This window comes from Setaria viridis, chromosome 3, assembly GCF_005286985.2.
Source record: "Setaria viridis chromosome 3, Setaria_viridis_v4.0, whole genome shotgun sequence".
NCBI classification, from domain to species: Eukaryota; Viridiplantae; Streptophyta; class Magnoliopsida; order Poales; family Poaceae; genus Setaria; species Setaria viridis.
In genome coordinates this window covers 27286058-27304837 of record NC_048265.2, presented here as the reverse complement: position 1 = coordinate 27304837, position 18780 = coordinate 27286058, and the positions used below count along the sequence as shown (strand labels likewise).

Here is an 18780-nt window from a genome sequence, read left to right as displayed (position 1 = left end):
TGCATGGCAACACATGCCCAAAAATCCTCACACCTCCTTGCTCAACTAGACGATGACTTATTATTTTTCAAAATGGATCTTGAATTCATGCACAAACCAAACTTATTAATTTAGCTACATAAGAGCAAAGCCAAAAATAGAAGCACATATTGCCAAGATCAAGTATCGTTTTTCTTTTGAGCGATATGGGATCATGAGATTGTACCATAACTTGTGTAGACATATTTAAGGGGTGTCTGGTTCCACCGACTTATTTTTAGCACCCGTCACATCGAATGTTTAGATACTAATTAAGAATATTAAACGTAGACTATTTACAAAACCCATTATATAAGTGGAGGCTAAACGGCGAGATGAATCTATTAAGCCTAATTAGTCCATGATTTGACAATATGTTGCTACAGTAAACATTTGCTAATGATGGATTAATTAGACTTAATGATTCGTCTCGCCGTTTAGCCTCCACTTATGTAATGGGTTTTGTAAATAGTCTACGTTTAATACTCCTAATTAGTATCTAAACATTCGATGTGACACGTGCTAAAAATAAGCAAAGGGAACCAAACGCCCCCTTAGATAAAACAAAACAATGGAACTTGATATAGTCTCAATCTCACATCACGCTTTGAATGTTGAAAACAAACATATTCTCTAGAATTACCTTCCAATCTCAATGTGATGAGTTATATAAATGATTCTTCATAGCGATGAGTGTTGCCTCGTATTGTACACCGTGTTTTTCACGATTTCTCTTTGCAAGTTTTCATTCACACGTCATATTTTCATAGTTAGAGCAACCTCTGATGAGCACATATCGGCAAATCGCCTATCTCAGCTCGATCGAGTTTCACATTTACGTAACATGTCCTACCATATGCGGCTCAGAGGTGCATTATAGATTTTCTTGCACAAATTGCGTATACCCCATCTGACCATTGTGTTACACATCAATAATGCCGGTGGTAACTTTCTTTTGCTGACGAGATGCTTCTTTAGTAATTTATCCTTTTTATGCTGAGATAGTTGTGCATATTGGTCTCTTTCTCACTGCCTCTTGTGTTCTTTAGGATTAGTGTGTAGTTGCGATCACCAGATGCCGTGGACCAGAGTGCCCCTTATCTCCCCTCAACGGTTCCTCCCATGAACGTGAGGCCCTCATCTCTCTTGATTGTCTCATGTATGTGCTCCCTCTCTCAGTAATCTCTACTTCTATCTCTGCAGCACAACGTCCGGCAAGATCTTCGCCTCGATCGCACGTGGTGACTGTTGAGCCACAATGCGGTGCTCAACAAGGCGCTCGCTTGGCCTTGCGGGGCGTCTGATCCGACGCGGTGAGGGCTGCACGTCTCAGCTCTCGTTGCAGCAACCTGCCTAACGCGGCAAGGATAGCACGGCACTCGACTCAGCATGCGAGGGGCGGCATCACGTCCAGTCCGACACTGCTCATTGCAAAGCAGCACTTCGAGGTGTGGTGCGGCGAAGGCCACGAATGCACACGGATCAACACCTCGACGATGGCGGCTACTTCCGGTGATTGCGATGATTCAGTGATGCTGGGATACGTGGGGCCATGCCGTGGCGTAGCGCTCGGCTCAGCGCGCCGAGGAGCGGCGTGGTGTCTAGTACGACGTGGGTGGGGTGGTGCGTCTCGTCGCTCGGCCTATAGGGCTAGCGTGAGCATGCAAAGGCCTCGACGGGATTCTTTTGCTCGGACTACTGTTGTGTGGATTTATACTTTGCAACAGCCGTACACGACTCGATCACGAACTTATGGAAGGCTAGGGCGATGACAGGAAGAACGGGTGTTTTTTCAAGTAGATAGGAAGAACGAGTAGGAGACAGAGTGACACACTAAGTTTAAGCTGTTAATTGCTCAAGGCCCACGGACGTACTAAAGCCAGGCTTTAGGAGGCAGAACTCATAGGGTTGCGGGGAAAAAATTGAGAAACCTTTTTTCAAAACAATCATGATAGTTGGAAGAAATAACCACACTCTAATATTATACTAGGAAATTTGCCCATGCGTTGCAATGGGACGCAATAGCAGCAAAACAACCACAATAGTGACACGCGTGGTATAGCTAGAGCCTAAAGATCCACACTCAGTTGGAGTGGTGCCTCTACTTCCCTCCGCCGCTTCCAAGCTGCCTGCCACCAAGCCTCCTCGTTGAGCTCCTCCTCAGCATCCCGCTCCACTTCCTTCCCTCTTCCTGCAAATAGGGTGCAGCCATCCATCGAGCATCTGCCATTGGTGATGCTAGTGCGAACGCATGATAAATCATGTGATGCCGCGGAGAAGGAGGGGAAGCTGGTGCTAGTAGTGATAAATGTGGAGTTTACGTCGTAGTGGCTAGCCTCCCCATGCTTCTCACACCGGTGGCTGCAGGAGATCTACTAGCGCCAAACCTGACGCAAATGCGTGCGAGTGGAAGTTAGCACAGGGACGGTCGGCGGCACTTCAGGTTTTACCGGTGTAGGCAGAGGGCACGTCGCGATGACAGACATGTTCGTTGGGACGGCGGAGAGGGCGCATGCCGCGGGGGTGTCGGTGGCCGCGGACACGCATGGAAGGCGAGGAAGAAAGAATTACGGTCAATTTAACTCACAGGATAACGGGTTGATTACGAAAAAGGCAAGTCGTGACAACAGACTGGTTCATGAGGATGACGGAGGGGTGCACCGCGGATGCGTCGGTGGTTGCAGACACGCACGGTAGGCGAGGAAGAAAGAACTGCGGCCTGTTTAACTCATGGGATAACGGGATGATTAAAAAAGGCGAGGGACTTTTTGCAAATCGTCAAAGAACTACAACCGACTGAGGGTTGATTATGAAAAAGTTGAGGTACTTTTTGCAACACAACTGAGACGGTTGGAAGAAATAACCGCACTTTAATATTATGTATAGATTTTAAAATGGAGGGAGTATGGTTTTTTTGAGTTTCATGGTTGAGAGATTGCTCGCCGCACTTACCGCACAGTAAAGAAAATGATTTCTATTCAGAAACTAAAATACAGGAGAGTTGGAGGAAACTTATTTTTGCCAGTAGCAAAAGCCATGTCGTGTATGTCGCAGGGAGAAAAAAATTACTCTCTGAGTTTCAAATTGTATATCGCTTTTCTAAACAATACTTGTAGGAGATGCGGAGGAGATAAGGTTTGCCAAGACGCACCAGAAGTATCACATCTTTTATTTTTTATTTGCAAACGGTTCTCTAATTTTAATGCTTGTAGATATGCGCAATGGAGAAAAGCCGAAAACAATACCCGATAGATATTTTGCAAGTTCACCTCAGAAGATAAGTGAGTGAAATCAAGTTTTTTTTTTCAGCGCAAACACCAATAACCCTTTGGAGGAGCTGATAGCAGTGATTAATTTTCCCATCTGATTGACAGAGTTCAAGAAATAACAAAGGGTTGGAAGGAGAAGATGCTAAACATGGGGTAAGGGAGGAAGTACAAATCGAAGTCCATCACTCAAGCTACCAACCAATGCTACGATAGTATTCAAAATTCTAAAAAAAAAAGAATATGTAAAGGAACTTCTGATATCATCTCTCAATTCTGGTAGGTTGGTGAAGATGATCATAAGAAGATTTCCGGAAAAGCATGGTGGAAGTTATGCATACCAAAGCTAATGTTAACCTAAAGACTAAATAGTCGGTCACCTACCGTTTATCTTTTTATTTTAACTAAACGACTAACAAAACGGGTTAAACAGCCATTAAAAGGGCTAAACAGGTGATTATACTGATACGTCTAGGTACGGCGTGTAAATGGACTAAATGGCCATGTAGGAGAACATCGGGAATCCTATATATCTCGTGGGTATAGGAGAACACTGGGAATTCAACTCACCTTCCACTGTTTAAGATTGGTGCAAACTTCAACCAATGGTTGAGATTGGAGCTGAGGGGAAGAGCACTAAGAGTTCGCATGGCTTTTGGGGGTGGACCTAGACACGTGTTGCTATGCGGTTTGCTCTTTTGTAGGGGTGGAAGGGAGATAATGAGGACATTCCTAGCATTCACTCATCTTCACATGAAACTCCACTTGATATAGCTGGTCCAATTACAAGAAGTAGAGCTAAACAATTGGAGAAGGAAATTCATTCTCAGGTGAACGCTAACCTTATGTTTAATAATCAGTTTATGTTGAATGAGCCTATGCTTTTGAGTTCTTGTTCCAATGTCCTTAGGAATGATGGAGTGTATGAACCAGCATGGGATGAAGATGGATTCAAGCCTCTGGACATTTGAACCAAGAAGCCTATGGTGTGCATGAATAAAATGGTGGTTCATCACCTTTGCATGGGAATGCAACCAGAAGCTAGATGACTGACACATGGTACAAATTCCAAGCATCACCGTGGACAGAATACAAGGAGTTAGACAGTGTTATATATGTGGATGGAAGCGTCTTCAAGTCTATTTTCCACTCCATCAAATGGTTCATTATTTGGACTTCCCAATAAAGAGTTATGCTCATTTTAGTAACTGCTGCCAGAAGCTGAAAGACGCGCGAACCAGCTACGAAATCCACTAGTGCATGCGCATGCTGCCATTTACTCCAAGCTGAACGCCCCTATCTCTATATGTAACTTGTACTAGACAATGAAAGGTCAGATCTTGATTGACTAAATTCAGAATACACAAACTCGTGGAGTTTTGTTTATGCGTGAGTCTTGAGAGGCTTGCAACACTTGTTCTTTCGATTCCTGAGGGAGTTGTAGAACGCCGAACTGCGGTTCATCCAGTTCGTGCCTTCACGTCTATAGGGCGTGATTGCGTGGGCTGTTTCGTCGGTACGTGGAAGGGTGATTGTCTCGGTAGTTCGTCGCGTGGACAGCCTCGTGGTGCACTGCCTCTTCACCAGGTCACGCAGCGACAAGTTATCAAGTTCGCGGATCCTACGAGAAGATCGGGCCACACAACTTGCTACACGCGTTGTAAGTGGTGAGGGAGTGATTCCACATATTCATTGTTCTATTATTTTTTGTCTCCTTGTTACTAACATGGCTGGTAATGAAGACTCTTTTTCCCATACTGTTTCTGCTCAAGAGCTTCAGGAGGTGCGTGAACAAATGCGTCAATTGATGCAAGGAATGCAACAACTTCAGCAATCCATTCAGCAACAACGTGGGGAACCTCCACCTCATGATAATGAGGATGATGATCACCATGGCGGTGGTGGTGCTGGTGGCCGTGGTGGTGGCCGTGGCCGAGGATTTGCTGCTGGTTTTGATAACTTTGCAGGTGGCCGTGGCCGATAATTTGCTGCTGGTTTTGGTCGTGCACGACGTGTTCCTGTTGGTGATCCTACTAATTTTGATGCTGAAATGCTTTCAAATTATAGTGCTGAACATGGAGGTGCTCCTTATGGTCGCCGTGGTGGATATGATGATCATGGTGGTGACAACTTTGGCCGTTTTGGAGCCCGTGGTCGTTATGGTGATCACCGTCGGCGTCATCATGAACGACATCACAATGATGATGGTTTGAGCAAGGTTAAAGTGTCCATTCCTCCATTCAGCGGCAAGGAGAATGCTGATGATTATTTTGAATGGGAAACCAAAGTGGAGCAAATATTTGATTTGTATGAATACCCTGCTGAAAAGAAGGCAAAGCTTGCAGCTATTGAGTTCAAAGGCTATGCCATAACTTGGTGGAATCAGATCCGTACTGAATATCATAGAGTTGGGCATGACCGTATAACTTGGGAAGACATGAAGAGGGAAATGAGACGTCGTTTTGTTCCTGCATATTATTCTCATGATCTACATTTGAAGCTGAAACGTCTTGTGCAAGGTACTCGCAGTGTTGATGAATATTTTCAGGAATTGGAAATGTGCTTACTTCATACAGGGATAACTGAGGATGAGGAATCAACTATGGCTAGGTTTTTGGTTGGTCTCAATAAGCCCATTGCTGATAAGGTGGATATGACCAATTACACAACTCTCACAGAATTGGTTCATTTTGCAAAGAGGGCTGAAAGGCAACTTGCTATGTCTTACAAACATAATGCTTCCTTTTCTCCTAAAAATTCTACTTCATGGCCTCAATCACAGCAGCAAGGAGCTGCGACGTCCAAATCTTCCTTTCGTGGAGATACTAGATCTGCTTCAACTTCTTCCAAACAATTGGATGTGAAAGGTAAAGCTGTTAATTCAAATCACTCCAATTCTTCTTCTAAAGCCACCCAACGCAAGACAAGCAAGATTGAATGTTTTAAGTGTGGTGGTCATGGTCATAAACAAGCTGAATGTCCCAATCGGCGTACCATTATTGCACTTGCTGATGGTTCTTATGATTCTCAAAGTGAAGAGGATGAAGAGTTTAACAATGTATTTGCAGACCTAAATCTTGATACTTGTGAGTATTCAGCTGAGGATGGTACATTTGAGCTAGGTCTGAATTGTTTAGCCATTCAAACTATTCCAACTTTTGCTCACAATGACATGTTACAAGATGTTATTTCTCCATCTTCTGATGAGATTACTAGTGCTGATTTTGATGAGTTGCTTGCTGATTTTCCTGATTTGGAGCCTTCTACAATGAATACACCATCTCCTTCTTTGGTGGTTAGGAGAGTTCTTTCCACTCAGTTTGTTGCTGCTGAACAAGGACAACGCCATAATTTGTTTCAGTCCCGATGCAAAGTGAAAGGACAAGTGTGCCGTTTCATCATAGATGGTGGGAGCTGCAATAATATTGTTAGTGCTTTGCTTGTTGAAAAGCTTGGTTTGCAGCCACGTCGCCATCCACATCCATACCATATGCAATGGTTGAATAATTCCGGGACAGTTAAGGTTTCAGCCATGATTCGTTTGTCATTTTCCATTGGTGATTATCATGGAGAGGTTGATTGTGATATTGTCCCCATGCAAGCATGCCATTTGCTGCTTGGTCGGCCCTGGCAATTTGATGTGGATTCGGTGCATTTTGGACGGTCTAACAAATACACTTTCATTGCCAATGACAAGAAGGTGGTTCTTGTTCCTTTATCTCCAGAGGAGATACATGCTTCAGATGTGGCTCGCATGAAAAGAGAAGAATCTGAGAAAAGAAAATTGAGTGAGGCCCCCAACACTAGTAAGGGAGAGACTCCTACGCCATCCAGCCATATAAAGCCTCATTCCACTTCAAAACAGCTACGCCAAAATGAGTGCTTATTTGTGAGCAGGAGTTCTTATTTGTGAGCAGGAGTGCTTTGAGAGAAGTGAAGAACACCACAGCCCCATTCTTTGTGCTCTTGCACAAGGAGGTCCTACTTTCAACTACCGATTTACCTTCATCGCTGCCTAGTGTTGTTCTTGATCTCTTACATGACTTCAAAGATGTTTTTCCCGATGAGGTACCAGCTGGACTTCCTCCACTACGCGGAATTGAGCATCAAATTGATTTGGTACCAGGTGCTTCTCTTCCAAATCGTCCAGCCTACCGCACCAATCCCGAAGAGACAAAGGAAATTCAGCAACAGGTAAAAGAGCTTTTGGACAAAGGGTATGTTCGTGAATCCTTATCACCATGTGCTGTTCCTGTTTTGTTAGTTCCAAAGAAAGATGGCTCTTGGCGTATGTGTGTTGATTGTCGTGCTATCAATGCTATAACTGTTCGATATCGACATCCCATTCCAAGGCTTGATGACATGTTAGATGAACTGAGTGGTTCAACTATTTTCACCAAGATTGATTTACGTAGTGGTTATCATCAAATTCGAATGAAAATAGGTGATGAATGGAAAACAGCATTTAAAACTAAATTTGGTCTCTATGAATGGCTTGTGATGCCCTTTGGTTTGACGAATGCTCCTTCAACTTTTATGCGTTTGATGAATCATGTGTTAAGAGCTTTCATTGGCAAATTTGTTGTTGTTTATTTTGATGATATCCTGATCTATAGCAAATCATTTGATGAACACCTTGATCATATCCGTCAAGTTCTTTCTGTTTTGAGAGATGACAAATTGTATGGAAACATTGCTAAGTGCACATTTTGCACAGACCATGTTGTTTTTCTTGGATTTGTTGTTTCTGCAGATGGAATTCAAGTTGATGAAGAAAAGATTAAAGCAATAAAGGATTAGCCTACACCTACAAATGTGAGTCAAGTTAGAAGTTTTCATGGTCTTGCAGGTTTTTACAGGCGTTTTGTTAAAGATTTCAGCACCATCGCTGCACCCCTCAACAATTTGACAAATAAGGATGTTCCATTCAAGTGGGGTGATGAACAAGATCAAGCCTTCAATGAGCTGAAAGCAAAGCTTTGTGAAGCACCGCTGCTACAACTTCCTGATTTTGATAAGACATTTGAGATCGAATGTGATGCAAGTGGTATTGGCATAGGAGGTGTACTACTTCAAGAAGGTAAACCTGTTGCCTACTTTTCTGAAAAGTTGAATGGTCCACATCTGAATTATTCTGTCTATGATAAAGAGCTTTATGCCTTAGTTCGAGTTTTGGAAGTTTGGCAACATTATTTGTTACCTAAAGAATTTGTCATACATTCTGATCATGAAGCTTTGAAATATCTGAAAAGTCAAGGCAAACTGAACCGTAGACATGCTAAATGGATTGAGTTCATTGAAACATTTCCCTATGTTGTAAAACATAAGCGTGGAAAAGATAACATTGTTGCCGATGCTTTATCACGGAGATGTGGTTTGGTTACACAATTAGATACAAAAGTGCTTGGTTTGGAATCCATTAAAACACTCTATGCAGCTGATTCTGATTTTAAAGAACCTTTCTCTCATTGCATTGCTGGAAAAGGCTGGGACAAGTATTATGTGTATGATGGGTTTTTATTTCGGACTAACAAACTATGCATTCCAGCCTGCTCGATTCGTCAAGTTCTTTTGCAAGAAGCACATGCTGGTGGCTTAGCTGGTCATTTTGGCGTCAAAAAGACATTGGACATGCTCTCCGATCATTTCTTTTGGCCACATATGCGACGTGATGTCCAGCGACATGTTGCACGTTGCATAATCTGCTTGAAAGCTAAGTCCCGCCTTAATCCCCATGGTCTTTATACTCCATTACCAGTTCCAAATGTACCTTGGGAAGATATATCCATGGATTTTATTTTGGGGTTACCTCGGTCTCAGAGGGGGAGGGATTCTATCTTTGTTGTTGTTGACCGATTTTCTAAAATGGCACATTTTATTCCATGTCATAAGAATGACGATGCTTCACACGTTGCTGATTTGTTTTTCAGGGAGATCGTTCATTTACATGGAGTGCCAAGGACTATTGTTTCAGACCGGGATACAAAATTTCTAAGCTATTTTTGGAAGACATTATGGGCTAAGCTTGGTACGAAGTTGTTATTTTCCACCACTTGTCATCCGCAAACCGATGGGCAAACTGAAGTTGTCAACCGTACCTTGTCCACCATGTTGCGTGCTGTGTTGAAAAAGAATTTGAAGCAGTGGGAAGACTGCCTTCCACATGTTGAATTTGCTTATAACAGGGCAGTCCATTCCACAACAAACTTTTGTCCATTTGAAATTGTTTATGGGTTTAAACCGCATACTCCCATGGATCTTTTGCCTTTACCATTGCAGGAACAAGTTAACATGGATGCATAAAAGAGATCAGACTTTATCAAGAAACTACATGATGAGACAAGGAAAAATATTGAGAAGAAATCAGCACAATATGCAAAGCAGGCGAACAAAGGTAAGAAGAAGGTTACATTCCAGCCGGGGGACCTTGTGTGGTTACATCTACGCAAGGATCGTTTTCCCCAACATTGCAAGACTAAGTTATCTCCTAGGGGTGATGGTCCGTTCAAGGTTCTCCAAAAGATAAATGATAATGCTTACAAAATTGAGCTGCCACCTGAATATTCCAATGTGAGTACAACATTTAATGTCAAAGACTTGCTTCCATTTGTTGGTGAGCCAGAGTCGAGGACGACTCCTTCTCAAGAGGGGGAGGCTAATGAGGACATCCTAGCATTCACTCATCTTCACATGAAACTCCACTTGATATAGCTGGTCCAATTACAAGAAGTAGAGCTAAACAATTGGAGAAGGAAATTCATTCTCAGGTGAATGCTAACCTTATGTTTAATAATCAGTTTATGTTGAATGAGCCTATGCTTTTGAGTTCTTGTTCCAATGTCCTTAGGAATGATGGAGTGTATGAACCAGCATGGGATGAAGATGGATTCAAGCCTCTGGACATTTGAACCAAGAAGCCTATGGTGTGCATGAATAAAATGGTGGTTCATCACCTTTGCATGGGAATGCAACCAGAAGCTAGATGACTGACACATGGTACAAATTCCAAGCATCACCGTGGACAGAATACAAGGAGTTAGACAGTGTTATATATGTGGATGGAAGCGTCTTCAAGTCTATTTTCCACTCCATCAAATGGTTCATTATTTGGACTTCCCAATAAAGAGTTATGCTCATTTTAGTAACTGCTGCCAGAAGCTGAAAGACGCGCGAATCAGCCACGAAATCCACTAGTGCATGCGCATGCTGCCATTTACTCCAAGCTGAACGCCCCTATCTCTATATGTAACTTGTACTAGACAATGAAAGGTCAGATCTTGATTGACTAAATTCAGAATACACAAACTCGTGGAGTTTTGTTTATGCGTGAGTCTTGAGAGGCTTGCAACACTTGTTCTTTCGATTCCTGAGGGAGTTGTAGAACGCTGAACTGCGGTTCATCCAGTTCGTGCCTTCACGTCTATAGGGCGTGATTGCGTGGGTTGTTTCGTCGGTACGTGGAAGGGTGATTGTCTCGGTAGTTCGTCGCGTGGACAGCCTCATGGTGCACTGCCTCTTCACCAGGTCATGCAGCAACAAGTTATCAAGTTCGCGGATCCTACGAGAAGATCGGGCCACACAACTTGCTACACGCGTTGCATAGGCGTGTGCATATCAGGAGAGAATCCTTTTGAATTTAAAACTTTGATCTCATTTTTCTCTAAAATCATAAATATGTTTTGGATTCCATTTAAACTACTATGTTCTTGAGAATTGAGAGTTAATGTAGCACAATGAGATCACTATGTTTTGTTGTATTTTTAAAAATCAACATTTTAGATGAACTATCTCACATTTTTTAACGTAAAAAAGTTGGTGAATGTCAAAAAATATTGAGCAAAAATAATGTGTGCAAAAAAGTTGGTGCATGTAAAAAAATGCTGTGCAAAAATGTTATTGAATGTAAAAAAAGTTAAAGAAACTTATTGGTACATATATAAAGGGTTGGTCAATATCAAGAAATGTTGGTTGCAATTAGATAGATTTAGAAAAAACGTTGATGAATGTTAACAAATATTGATGGATATATAGAAATGTTAAAGAAAATGTTTTCCATGAACTTTAAAGATACGTTGCTTAGCCTATAGGAACCCCAGCTGCGTGAAGCTGATTCCACCCTCACGCTCCAGCACGTTTCCTAGCGAGGCGAGGCAGCAAGTTGCAGGGGTGTATAGAGCTGGGCCATCACACACCTGCAACGCCGATGTGATGGGCTGCTGCTGCCTCCGGCTGATCGTGGCGCTGATGGTGCGTTTTGTCTTTATTTTTCCCTATTCAATTATTGTGATGTGAATAAATTATCTAACAACATTATCGTAATATTGTAGTAACGTAATATTGTAGTAAACATTATGCGTATAAGTTATATATATTACAAAAGTTGTAGTACAAAATTTATCATGTAGGTTGTTATTAGGAAAAACTTATACGTATAAATCGTGTGTAGAAGTTATAAATTTCTAAAAATAAAAATTCAAAGTTATCTTTTAGAAATTGTGCGTAGAACTTGTACATATAAGTTGTGTAAGCTATCAAAGTTGTGCTGAAAAATTATCTTATAAGAAGTTCTTAGAACAAAATTGCCTGTCTAAGCTATATGTATAAGTCATGATACTTAGAATTGGAAAGTTGAGAGAATTAAAACTTTAAAAAATGAAAGGGGCTTGCTAGCGCCCGGACGTCCGGCGGGAGCAACTCCCGTTGGACACATGTATCACCATCCGTTTTAAATCTGACGGCTACAGATCCGACATTCCGTTACAACATCAAAACAAAATAGCTGCAACATCGAAAATCTATGGTTGCAACATGAAAAAGATGCGAAAAAAATAGCTCAATGTAAACATAATATTTGTGAGGGAAAATTCCCACCGCAATATTGAACACATGTTTCATGCAATATTTCTAAAAAATCATAATATGTTGAGTTGGGGTTGAGCTCGTACGGAAGAAATATTGCAACATGAAAAATTGATAGATGAAACAACAAAAGCCAACTATTGCAACATCGAAACATCTCAGAAAATCAATCGTGCAACATCAGATGATACGTTCATCCGCAACACCCGTGCACATCTACAGCGCTTGCAACATCCAAGAATCCCTACTGCAACATCGTGAGATACCTATTACAACATGGCAGTCGGGGGGCTATCCGTTGATGATGAGGAAAAAACCCGCCACAACATCTGTTTCATGTTGCATGGAACATTCAAATATTTTATTGAAAATGCAACATCTAGATAAAACATGTGTGAAACATATGCAACATCTAGATTTACTTTGCAACATCCACATGAAACACTTGCAACATTCTTCTAAAACAATTGAAACATACTCTTGCAACATGAAGCAAACCTTAGCAGGAGGAGCACTGTACAACGGGATCGGGCGCTAGGAAATGGTGCTGGAGGAGGATGGCGGCAGCCGGCGCGGCTCGTCCCTAGCCGCGGGGGACCTGCAGCCCGCGCCCGCCAGCGCCCCAGCGCCCGACAACCTTCCTCGTGAATCTCCCAGACGGCCAAGCTCATTGTGGGAGGAGCAACTCCTTTAGCGGCCAGCGTGGCTCGCCCCCTGGCCGCGGGGGAGTGGCGGCCCACGCCCCCGACGCTCGAGTAGCACCCGACGCCCTTCCCAGGCTCCGGCAATGTGCGTAGATCGACCACGGTCTTGCCCCACAGAATCCATAAGCTCACAGGAAACGGGCAAAATCACGACAATCCGCTGCCTTGCTCGTCGGAGTGCTGCCCGTGTTGCTGTCGCGCTCACCACACTGACACCACTTCTCGCTGCCACGCTAGTCGGAGTGCCATGGCGTGCTGCTTATTCCTCGCCCGTCCGAGCGCTGCCCCAATGTCGTTGGCCCCATGCAGCCGCTGAGCTCGTCGGAGTCTCATCGAGCTGAATGGTTGGAAATTGGAGAGAGAGAGCAGTTGGGAGAGATAAAGAATGAAAGTAGAAAAATATGTGGTGCAAGTTAGGCCACATCATTTTATACTGTTCTAATTTAATTAACTAACAACATAAAGGTGACGGGGATTAGAGCATCCGATGCGTCGGACGTCCGCTCCAGAGCATTACCGAAAATGAAAAATTCGGGACCGTCGGGAATCGATGGTTGGAAGTACATATGGCGCGCGCTAATTAGCTGACCTCACCCCCGCCGAACTGTCCAAGCCAGAAAGGAGGCATGAGCCTTCAAGATTTGCATTGCTTTGACACCATGATGCCAAACTCGGAATGGTATCTTTACGGCCAGATCCACATATTGCAAGTGGAGTTGTGAGATAAATTGTGGAAGCTTGACATCCCAAGAAAGAAGGAAAATTTAGTTGGCGGATTCTTCGAGTCAAGCAGGGAAAATCCCTAACTTTTTTTTATTTTTATTCCAAACCCATTTAATTTGCTTGTATGGGGAGTCAAATTCAGACCTGCTAAGAACTTCTCATGTGCTCCAACCACTAGGCTAGAGGCCTTTTCGTAGAAACGATCATTTTGGATTGATCCCTAATTGTCCCTCTGGATGTGAAGATATTAAGCACATAAAGTTTATGTATGATCGAGCACAAGAAGTGTGGATATGCTTGGGACTGTTTGAATATCAAAGAAATGTTAAACATTTTTTTTAAAAAAAAGAGAAAATGTTAAACATTGGTTACTATGGATCAGTATTGGTAGAGGAGTCGAATAGGAGGGACATTACCTCAATCGAATAATGTTGGATTTTGTAGAGCTAGTGCTAATGGGAGGATGGTATATTTTGTGCGAGAGAAGATAGTTTGTTCATGGATAGAATATTTAGTCTCCATTCATAGCAGCGACGTCCATTTTGGCGCTGACAACCAACTACATGAATACATGATGTCTATGAAGAAACCAAAATTAAAGCGAAATTGGGTCGAGGATGGGAAAAAAAACACCAGAAGGAAAATTAATAACCAACGCTCGATGTAGCCTTTGATGCCAACAACTCCGGAAGGGGGAGCGCTGACGAAGTTGTCATAAGAAATACCATACGGGTGGAGTATGCACCGCAGCTGTAGGGAGCTACGGAGTATTTGCCACATGTAACTAAAATGACAAATTAAAGCACAAAAATCATTAGAAGACATCCAGCGATGCTTGATGAAGATATCCACTGCTCCAATCTCCAACATATGACATACCTACTTTATTCTTGCCACGGTACTCTCCTTTTTCTGTAGAATGGACAAACACCGTGCCTAGTATATATGTAGCCTTGTAAATGACATGCAAATAACAATATAACCTCTTTTTATTAAAAAACATGTCATTTCTACTGGCCAAACGTTCCAAATTGTATGTCATTTTAGCTTTTTTAATTATAAATATATTGTATGTCTAAGTATGTAATAATATCTATGAACCTAGAAAAGTCAAAACGACCTACAATTTGGAACAGAGGGAATATATCAACAAATACTACAGTGCATGTTAACCATCAACTGTCCAAGATCCGTGGACCATATGATTATCATATGAATGGCCAAAATCAAAATAGACATGCCACACAAAAACTACGTAATGCCTTTATATAGTTTATACTCCTTCCGTTCTAAATTGTAGGTCGTTTTGACTTTTTAGATGCATAATATGCATCTAGATATAGTGTATGTCTAAATGCATAATAATATGTATGAACCTAGAAAAACCAAAACGACCTACAATTTGGAATGGAGGGAGTAGTGTATATAGTATCAGGTTAGATTAAATGTGTAATCATGATCACCTACTATATTCTCTTTGTTGTGAGTCGTTTAAGACCTTCCGTTGAATGGAGCCTAGTGAACAAAGGGAAAATATTAGCAACTAGTGAACGATTCTTCCATAATTTCAAAATATCAAAATACACATTTTAGTCAACACCGACAATAGTGGTTTTTTAGAAGTTTCAAGTAACAATGAATAGTCTAGTCTTTCGTTGTCCATAAGCTGGTCCAAACTAAGTCAAGGCCGCCTATGGGATTTTATAATTTAGGGTCGATAGATCGTAAAAAGCTTGATCATAAGCATTAAAGTTCCTTTTTGATAAAGATAAGCAAAAAAGTTTGGATCACAAGTTAGATTATGAAAGTGTAACATCAATGAACAATTATATTAGCACTTTATATTATTTTCCCAAATAGACCCTACTTGTATGCACCGCTTTCAGCAATTTGTATTACTTTTCCAATTTCAGAGAGTAGAATATCATGAATGAACGATTATTTTAATCCGGTAGTTTAGAGTTAACCAACGGTTTAGTATTTTTTTTCGACGACAACGATTTAGTATTAGAAAAGTAGGCTTTTCAATACCTTATAGAGTACCGTACAACAATCTTTAATTAAATAATACGAAAGGAGCCATCGTGACCCGTAGATCCAAAGTTTAATCTCCATTCAAGAAAATATTATCTCGCATCACTAGAGGCAGCCGTCACTAGCTCCGTCCTCTACGGTTTTGTTGAGACTTGATTAATCCATTGAGCATGCGTTGAATCAACTACCAAATGGAAAAGAAAAAGAAAGGTGTAGGGGACGGTCACCTACAGCTACAGCCTACAGGGTGGTGACGGGAGAAAAAGGGGCAGGTGGTGGGTCGGCGGGGGCGGGAATATGCCGCTGCCTTCCGTTTCTGTTTTGCCTTGGCGTCTAATCGAGTTCTGCCTTCGAACATAATTGACTAGCTGTACCGGTTATTCCGGCTAATTTCGATAGTTTCAATATCACTTTTAATTCGATCTTCTTATTTTCTAGGAAAATAAATTGTAGTTATCTAAGGGCATGCACAACGGTTTAGATGGCTGCCGTCTGTAAGTCACATATAAACAGTGAAACCGACAGTTTGTACAATGATTTAATATTTAAATTATCTGCAAGTTATTTAATTCATTCAAATTAAGGGGATTAGGTATAAATATGATCTATGTATGTCATTTTGTTGCTTGTTCACTCAATGCAATGCATGCTACCTCATATTATGGACACATGAATTTGACATAGAAGCATAAATTAATATATATTTATAATAATTGATCTTCACAATACATAATATGATAATATAAGAAAGATTCAATATATTAGTCATAAAGACTCAATAGATTACTCATGTTCGTCTCAAGTACAGGTTCACACCTAGATTTCACAGAGCAATATGTTGGGTTCACTGTGGCCTAACAGAACAATGCAATCCTCCATCCTCTATTATTTTTTTCCAAAACATCTTGCTGATCACCCTGATGGGCTTCCTGATCCTCCTTGCCATCAGCATGATCACCCTCAGAGTCCTCAGACTGAACATCTTGCTGCAAGGCATATCCTCTGCTTGTTCAGGCTCCGCAGCAGATTGAGAAGGGATGTCCGAATTCTGAATGAAGCCATCTCTTCACTACCACTACCTTAAGCTTCTCCGGCCATCTCTTCTCCACTGCTACCTGAAACTTCTTCTGGATATTCATTTTCTCAAGATAAATACAAGGTCATAAATTCAGAATGGTATTCTGGTATCTTAAAGCTTACCTGAACAACAACAACATAGTATTTTGAATTTTTTGGATTGCTGCAGTCAACAACATCTGCAGTGGCTGGGGTGTTCACCTAATAAACGAAGGACATATTCATCATCAAGAAAGATTATTATCGGATTTTGAGGCATGGCCATAAACTGTAGTTCTACACTTCTATGCTTAGGAAGTAAATCGTTACATGTCATTGTTAGTTGTAGCCCTCGAAGAGTATTTCATTGTTCATAGAAACAAGGCTATATCATCGGTAAATTATCCTATCCTTTGTACAGCTATTAGAACTGTAGGATTTCAAAAACACAAAACTAGAGCAGTTCTTCCTGTAACAAGTCAACTGCAACAGCACTCACCCAACATATTAGTACAATCATAGAATGGTACAGAACATTACGAGCAACAGAAGATAGCAACAGTCTTATTAACTGTAATCTAGTATGAACATACAATAGTAGATAGCAGCAGTCATATCGAGTGTAATCTAGTAGTAGTCATCTAAAAAATCTGTATATCTTATTCTTGTGTCTTGTGTCCGCACGATAGTGAGGAAACCTTGTTCCATCTTTTACTGCAATGTCCCTTTGCCCAAGAGTGTTGGATCAATATCAGTCTTTTTGCTAACCTGGAAGATGAACCTTACACAATTCTTACCAGCTTTAAAACTCAGCTGCAAGTTCCGTTTTTTATGGAAATCATTGTGCTCATGAGGTGGTGTATATGGATGGCAAGAAATGATTGGATTTTCAGAAATATTACTCCCTCCATCCAGGATGCTACGAGGAGGTTTAGGACTGTTTTTACTCAAGTTGTTCTACGAGTAAAAGAGGCTTGGAAACAACCAATGTTTGAATGGCTAGAGCACTCATTGTAGTTTTTCTGATTTTCTTTCTCTCCTTCTTTGTTTCTTGATTTGTAATTATACAACTTTTGTTCTCTCTTAAATATATATCCAGCAGGGGATGATCATCCCCTCCTGTTTCATCAAAAAAAAAATCTGTATATTACAAGCATTTTTCCATCCTACAATACAATTCGTATGTCATTTAGTGCTTTCTGCTTGTGTGCACGCAGGGCTCCTTAAATATGGTCGCTCTTTATTCAATTCCTTGACACCTGTGTTTAAGATCATACCCAAGATTGAGCACTACTCCTGCATGGTTGATTTGTTGGCACGTGCTGGGCATTTGGAAGAAGCATGGGATTTTGCTGAGAAAATCTCTGGCAAGGCAGATGTTGTGATGTTGGGTGCTTTGCTTGCTGCTTGTCGGAAATGCAAGAATGTTGAGGTTGGTGAGAGGGTCATCAATAGGATTATGGAGCTGGAGCCATCAAACTCCTGGAACTATGTGGTGTCATCCAAAATATATGCAACCTCGGATAGAATGGATGACTCAGCAAGGATGATAGGATTAATGAGGGAGAGGGGTGTCAGCAAGACTCCAGGTTGCAGCTTGGTTGAGGTTAAAGGCAAAGTCCTTGAGTTCTATGCAAGCGCTGAACCACAGCATGGTGCAGAAGATATGTATCAACTTATAGACATACTTGTAGATGAGATGAGACTTCAGGGATATGTTCCAAACCTTGATCTGGTGTAGCACGCAACAGAAGCATGCTGCCTTTTCTTCCTGAAGTGAAAGGGAGGATCTCTCCAATTTATTGTGAAAGGAGGAATGTCGGAGTACAGATTGTGAAATAAAAGAAACAGAAGAACGAAAGGAAAAATAGCAGCCTACCATGTGGTGGGACACCATGCTGTAAAAATAAATGAAAAAGAAGCATCCCAAAGACTCAAGCTCTACAGATGGTACTCTCTGCCTAATTGCAACCTCCTATCACTGGAAGCATGAAAATTGAATCGTTATTGAAAATTATGAGGCCTTTGCTTTTCTAGATTCAAGATGTTAAATAAAGAGCAAATGATTGTTACATGGAGCCTCCTGCTTTATCTCTTGGAACCCCTTTATGGGCTAGTTC

At 41.5% G+C, this 18780-nt stretch overlaps 1 pseudogene; it reads left to right on the top strand.

The window, feature by feature from the left end:
• Positions 1 to 5176: 5176 nt before the first annotated feature.
• Positions 5177 to 18401, top strand: LOC117849192 (uncharacterized; annotated as a pseudogene).
• Positions 18402 to 18780: the final 379 nt, after the last annotated feature.